The sequence below is a fragment of the Dama dama genome, chromosome 4 (genome assembly GCF_033118175.1).
Source record: "Dama dama isolate Ldn47 chromosome 4, ASM3311817v1, whole genome shotgun sequence".
Lineage (NCBI taxonomy): Eukaryota > Metazoa > Chordata > Mammalia > Artiodactyla > Cervidae > Dama > Dama dama.
In genome coordinates, this window is record NC_083684.1 from 8,847,774 (window position 1) to 8,855,474 (window position 7,701).

The following is a 7,701-nucleotide window of genomic DNA, read 5'->3' on the forward strand; positions in this document are numbered from 1 at the left end:
CTTAAAATAGAGGAATCTTTGATTCAGTTGCTTATTTTGTAATAATACTTTGTTCAGTGGGGGAAGGAGAGTGTGGGATGAAGTAACATTGAAATACATACATTACCATGTGTGAAGCAGATAGCTGGCGGGAAGTTGCTGCACAGTGCAGGGGGCTCAGCCTGGTGCTCTGTGACCACCTCGAGGGGTGGGATTGGGAGGGAGGTGGGAAGGAGATACACGAAGGAGGGGACGTGTACACCTGTAGCTGAATAGTGTTGATGTATGGCAGAAACCAACACAACACTGTAAAGCAATTATCCTCCAATTAAAAATAAATATATGATAAAAAAGACTAAGACAAATAGAAGAAATAAAACAAGTTCAGAATATTTGCTTTTTAAAAGAATAATACTGTGTCCAATAATATTCAAACCTATGTCTTTCTGACTTGTATGCAGTTATCTCTAAATCCTCTATAAAAACCAATGTACCCAAAATTAAACCTGATTCAGAATGACTATGATTTTTTTTCCCCTAAGGTGGGATAAATAGGATATTCTTTTTAAAATTTTATTTATTTATTTATTTATTTTGGCTGATTCACGTCTTAGTTGCAGCACTTGGGATCGTCGTTCCATCATATGGGATCTCCTAGATGTAGGACACACATCTCTAGATGTGACACACAGGCTTAGTTGCTCTGCGGCATGTGGGATATTAGATTCTGAGTTCTCTGACCAGGGATCCAACCCTTGTCCTCTGTATTGCAAGGCAGATTCTTTACCACTGGGCCACCAGGGAAACCTTTTTTTTTTTTTTTCTTTTTTTAGTGTAGTCTTTAGGTGTCTCTTCACAAAGAGGAGATAGAGCGAGGGAATAGCTGGAGTTCTTTATAATCCCAAGACCTGGCCAGCCCAAGAGAAGGGCCAGAGGAGCAGCTACCTACCCTGGTGTGTTGCGGAGGCACTGCTGCCCCTCTGAGGTCGGCAGCCCTGAAAAGTTGGGTGATGCTGGAAGCTGCCCACTCCAGCAGGACGCAGGGTGCATAGGCAGCACTTGGTGCACTCAGGTGGACAGATGTGCGCGATACTGGCAGTAGCTGGGTTTCAAGAATCAGTACTTCCTGCCCCAGTCATTCATTCTTTCTTCATCTACATCAAGCACAGTGCTGGAAAGGCCGTGACAAATGAGAGACAGTCCTCGTATGCACAGAGGATCCCTGGATCTTAGCCGCTGACCTTGTAAGACCCCTTCATTCGTTAAGGATAAAGATGGCCTTGTCAAGCACTCAAATAAGGTAGCAGGTTTTTTTGATGCTCAGGTTGGTTCCATTCCCCAGAGTTCATTTATATTAAAAATAAAGGAAAGAAACTCGCCTGGTGGTCCAGTGGCTAAGAATTCACCTTGCGGTCCCTAGTCAGAGAACTAAGATCCCACATGCGTGTGTGCGTGTGTACTCAGTCGTGTCTGACTCTTTGCAACCCTGTGAACTGTAGCCCGCCAGGTTCCTCTGTCCATGGGGATTCTCCAGGCAAGAATAGTGGAGTGGGTTGCCATTTCCTCCTCCAGGGGATCTTCCCCACCCAGGGATTGAACCAGCGTGTCCTGCATCTCCTGCATTGGCAGGTGGATTCTTTTACCACTGAGCTGCCTGGGAAGCTCCATGCTGCAGAGCAACTAAGCCTGTTGCTACAACTACTGAGGCTGCACGCCACAGCCAGAGGGTTGGTACCTCCAACGAAAGATCCCACATGACGCAACGAAGATGTGCTGCAACGAAAACCTGATGCAACCAAATAATTTTTTAAAAAATAAAGGAAAGATAGTATAATATAATCACTTTGCTACAAATTAGAAGAATTTTTGCAGGGTCCCTACTTTGTAATTTTGCCTTGAAAAAAAGTTAATTGAAGGTCACTTCTCAGAGCCCCAAACGAGGAAGGAAAAGCTTGTGATTAGATATCATTCCTTTTCCATCATCTCGTCTATAAAAAAGAGGGAGGCCAGTCAACTGGATGGGAGAAATTGGTGACAAGATGGAGTGGTGTTGTCAGACACTGGAAATAACACAAGGAAGGAATATCCACCGGTAGGGGTCTGATTATGGAGTCTTAGAGTTATGATTTTAGGGATTATGGAGCCCAAGAGTCTTGGCTCAAACCTCACCTGCTGAGTAAAGCCTTCACTAGCCATTCTGCTCAAAAATGCACCCCTCCACAAGCTCTTGATACTTTTTGGGGGGGCATGCCAAGTGGTGTGTAGGATCTTAGTTCCCTGACCAGGAATCAAACCCTTGCCCCCTGCAGTGGAATTGCAGAGTCTTAACCATTGGCCCACCAGGGAGGTCCCTGATGTGACCTTCTTAGCAATGAACACCATCTGACATGCTCTGTTTTACTTGTTTGTTGCCTGTCTCCCCAGACAGAACGGAAGCTCACAAGGAGAGGGCTCTGGGTTGCTCAGAGCTGTGTCCACGCACAGTGCCTGCCGCCGATGGCAAGAATGCTGAATAAAGGAGTAGAAAATAAAGACACTTGGGGGAAAAATTAAACTTGCTCAGAAAAAGAATTGTTTCAAGACCTGGAAAGGAGTAAAGAATCACTGGTAATATTTGGCTAAAATTTCTTCTTAAACCTTGACCTCAGGTTCAGAGTTCAGACGAAGGAAGAGAAAATTGACAATTAAAATTTATGGTGATCAAGACAGTCCAGACCATGTGGAAGTTCTTCAGATTAGACAATCCAGTGTTTTTAGCATATGGGTGAAAAGGGGGAAAAAAAAGATATGGAGGAAGGACCTGTGTATTAAAAGACATTAATCCTGGGCCATGGATTCATTTGAATTTTTAAAAAAATATTTATTTATTTGGCTATGCCAGGTCTTAGTTAGAGCATGCAGGATCTTTACTTTCGGCATGCAAACTCTCAGTTGCATCACGTGGGATCTAGTTCCCTTATCAGGGATCAAACCTGGGCCCACTGCATTGGGAGTTAGGAGTCTCAGCCACTGGACCACCAGGGAAGTCCCCGACTGGATCTTGAGTTTGAAAAATTTGAAGAAGTGTATGATGTTCATGGAAACAAATTGGAAATGTAAACACCAACTGGATGTTTGCATAGTATTTAGGAAATACTGTAAAATTTTTAGGTGTAATAATAGTGCACAGTGACTGTGCTTTAAGTATGACCCACAGACCCCTGCAGTCTCCAAGACCCTTGCTGAGGATCCAGGAGGTCAAGGTCACTTTAAAAAAATTACTTGTTGGGGAGCCTCCTGGGGATTCCAGACAGTGGCCCTAAACTGCACTGGCAGTCATGGCCTCGTTTCAGGGTTTTCGGGCCGTGCCGAGGCATGCAGGGCTGTAGTTCCCCGACCGGGGGTAGAACCTTGCCCCCTGAAGCACACAGTCCTAACCACCAGACCACAAGGGAAGTCCCTGGTAGTCGCTGCTTTCTGCACTCTCACACAGTTACAGGAAAGAAGCGCCAGTTTCACTAAAGAATGACTTCAGTGGAGCAGTAAAAATGATTAATTGTGCTTGCCTCAACCTTTCAGCGCTCGCCTTTTTAATATTCTGTCCGATGAAACAGGAAGTACATACGGAGTATAATACTTCTGCTGCACACAGAGATGGAATGTTGTCTCCAGGAAAACCACTTGTGCCGTTGTTTGAGTCATAAGTTGAACTAGCTGCTTTTCTCATGAAACATTTTTACTTGAATGGCTGATCGTCAATCGAAGGCTGGGTGTTTGGCAGACATTTTCTCAAAGATGAATGAAGTGAGCTGTCATTTCAAGAAAAACAAGTGACTACAAGTTGTTGCTCAATGGTAAAAGTATCTTTCAAGTGAAAATTTGAATGTTGGCAAAAACCTGATTCTGCTTCCCAAAACTTATGAAAGCTTTTCTATTGAGACCAGTGGTAATATTATTATGGTCATTTGCTACTATGCAATAAAATGTATCAACATTTTAAAGATCTTTAGGACTCAGTAAGCCAGTATTTTTCTAGTGACCAGGATATGATATGACAAAATCATGGATTTGAGATAAAGGATCCATTCAAAGTGCAAGAAAGACCAATGAATTTTAATGTAACAGAGTACACAAGTTGTTTGATATAATTGGATGATCTAGGATCTGTGCCCCATGGGAATGTCATTTGAGCAAATGAACAAAAATAAAATTTTTTGCTAGTATCCAGGAACAAACCCATAGACAGAGGAGCAGAGGAGCCTGGTGGGCTCTGGTCCGTAGGGTCACCAGAGAGCAGGACACGGCTGAAGTGACTCGGCACGCACACAGGCAGGAACAAACCACACTTCACTCATGTGCTTTGGAACATTTGCTCCACTCTGAACAGTCACTAGGATAACAGAGTCTGTCTGCATCCAGTAACAATGCCATCCGAGCATGTGGTTACTGTTAGGTGCCGGCGCTTGTTGGAAAGCAAGTGGATGCCACAACATGCTGGGAACCACTGGGACATGCTGGGCAGCTGACTGAGAAGAGAGTGTGAAACCTTCGTGGAAGGTAAAAAAAATTAAAGGCAACATTTAAATTAAAATTTGCAGTGTGATTTTTTTTAATCCTCCACACTTTCCCTCTATTCTTAAGAGGAAATTAATAAAGAATAATGTGCAAGGTCTTCAGAAACAGCCCCCCACACAGTACTCGACATTGTTGCATAATGCAGTTGGGAATGTAACTCGTGTGTAGAATTTAACTCATTGGGGGAAGAGTGTGTGTTTATTCTTTTTATACATTTAAGTATTTAGTCCTTCTAAAATATGTATAATTTTTTACAAAAATAGGATCACACTCTGCATAATCTGTGTGATCTGCGATTTTGAATGTATCAGACACCTCCCCCACGGAGTTAGCATGTGTGTGTGTGCTCAGTCTTGTCCAACTCTTTGCAACCCCATAGACTGTAGCCTGCCAGACTCCTCTGTCAATGTGATTTCCCCAGGCAAGAATACTGGAGTGGGTTGCCACTTCCTTCCCCGGGGGATCTTCCCCCCCCAGATATTGAACCCAAGTCTCCTGCATTGGCAGGTGGATTCTTTACCGCTGAGCTACCAGAGAAGCCCAATGGAGCTAGTATGCATTATCATTTTCAATGTCTCCCCAAATTCCATTTACATATTATTATTTTAATTACATCTACTGGAAGATGTTTAGATTTTTCCAGTGTTTTGTTGCAGATATAGGCTGCAATGTGAGAACATTCATGTATATACATCATTGTACAAGGTTAAAATCTAAAAATTTTAACTTTTGATACAATGAGGTCTTCAGAAAGATTTTATCTTAAAGTCCTACCAGAATTGTATAAAATTTTTTTGTGGGGGGCTTCCCTGGTGGTCCAGTGGTTAAGAATTTGCCTTGCAACGCAAGGGACACCAGTTCAATCCCTGGTCTGGGAGGATCCCGCCTGCCATGGCGCAGTAACTAAGCCTGTGTGCCACAACTACTGAGCCTTTGCTCTGGAGCCTGTGAGCCGCAACTACTGAGCCCACAAACCTAGAGCCCGCACTCTATAACAAGGGAAGCCATCGCAGTGAGATCCCCGCTCACCACAACTGGAGAAAGCAGTGTGTAGCAACGAAGACCCATCACAGCCAAAAATAAATGATAAAATAAATGAATGAATACACATTAAAAAAATTTTTTGCCAAGTTGTTCCAACCCTGGGTATCCTTAGTCTTAAAAATTGTCCAAACTGATACGTCAAAATGATATTACATATGTTATCACATTGCTTTTCTTTGATTTTGAGTAAAGAGAAAACATTTTAAAAATGTTTATTTCTTTAGTTCCATCGGGTCTTTTAGTTGCAGCATACGGGGTCTTTGTTCTTCATGCTGGATCTTTTGTTTCGGCCCACAGGTGGGCTGCGGCTTGGCTACATGTGGGGTCTTAGTTCCCTCCCACTGATTGACCTATATCCCCTGTTTTATAAGGTGGATTCTTACCCATTGGACCATCATGGAAGTCCCCTCTGCCTGCCTCTTGCTTGAAGAAAACTTGCCTTGTAGGCCTTTCTCAAGGTTCAAGGAACAAATTTAATCCAAGAAATGTGAACATACAAAAACAGTCAAGCAAGTCAAAATAATAATGGTTTAACCATTAAACAAATTCAGGGACCTTTAGTTACTCCTCGAGGGCTGTAGATAATATTATGAACCATATCCTTGAGCTACTTTGCAAATCCTGAAACCTCCACCAGGTGGAAGAAGTTAACTCAATATTGATAGACCACAAGCATGTAGACCCCAGACGGGTTGAAACCAGAAGGTTGGTGAGTCAATCAAGGTAGATTCCTGATTACTTCATCACCAACCATAAAAATGTCCATGAGCTGATTACCCCACAATCCTCTCCTTCACCCTGTCTTTGTTTTTTTAAGATTGATTTATTTATGTATTTTTGGCTGTGGGGGTCTTTGCTGCATGTGGGCTTTCTCTCATTGCTGATTGCATGTGGGTGTCTCATTGTGGCAGCTCCACTAGCTGTGGTGCACAGGCTCTCAGGTGCTTGGGTTTCAGCAGTTGAGGCTCTAGAGCACTGGCTCAGTAGCTGTGGTGTACGGCCGTAGTTGTTCCACGGCATGTGGGATCTTCCCACACCAGGGATCAAACCCATGTCCCCTGCGTTGGCAGGTGGACTCTCAACCACTAGACCACCAGGGAAGCCCCATCCCATCTTTAAAAAACTTTCCCTGAAAGACGTCAGGGAATTGCATTCTTTGAAGCAGTATCTGACCCTACGCCTTGCTTAGCCTTGCAATAAACTCTGCACTTTTCTTTACCACAACCTGGCATCATATATTGGCTTCAGTGTGTGCATACAGACCCAGGTCTGGTTCAATAACAGTAGATTTTGAGACCATATATTGTTCAGTTGAAAACTAGTTGCTTCTACTACACACCTATTAGCATGGCCAAAATCCACAACACAGACAACAGCAAAAGCTGGCAGCGATGTGAAGCAATAGGAACTCTCATTCATTGCTGGTGGGGGTGCAAAATGGTACAGCCATTCTGGGAGGCAGTCTGGCAGTTTCTACAAAACTATATTTTCACTATACAACCTAATGTGTTCCTTGACATTTACACAAATGAGAAACATTTTATTTCCATGCAAAACATTGCACAGGGACGCTTAGAGAAGCTTTTGTAATTGGCAAAACTTGGAAGCAGCCAAGATGTCTTTCAGTTGCTGAATGGGTAGATAAAATGGTGGTACATGCAGACAATGGAATATTCAGTGCTAAAAAGAAATGAGCTGTCAAGCTATGAAAAGACATGGAGGAACTTTAAATGCATATTACTAAGTGAAAGAAACCAACTTGAAAAGGCTACAAACTGAATGGTTCTAACTATATTACATTCTGAAAAAGACAACTGTAATAGGGAAGAAATTTTGTATTCTATTACAAGTTAATCACTAAAAGGATGTTGCCTCAAAGCTTACATTATACATAATCACCCATCTCTGGGAACCCTGCTTCCCAGGTCATGTGCATTAAGCTAAAATACCCTTCTTCAGCTCACTGTAAGCACCTTGACCAGGCCTACCTGTGAATAACTGCACGAAGAAGAAATTAATATACCCCCTCCAGAGGCTGCCGGAAACCAGGAACTGTTTGACTCCACCCCCTCCCCTTTTAGGGGATGTGTAAAAGATGCCTGAATCCAAAAGTAGGCAAGATGG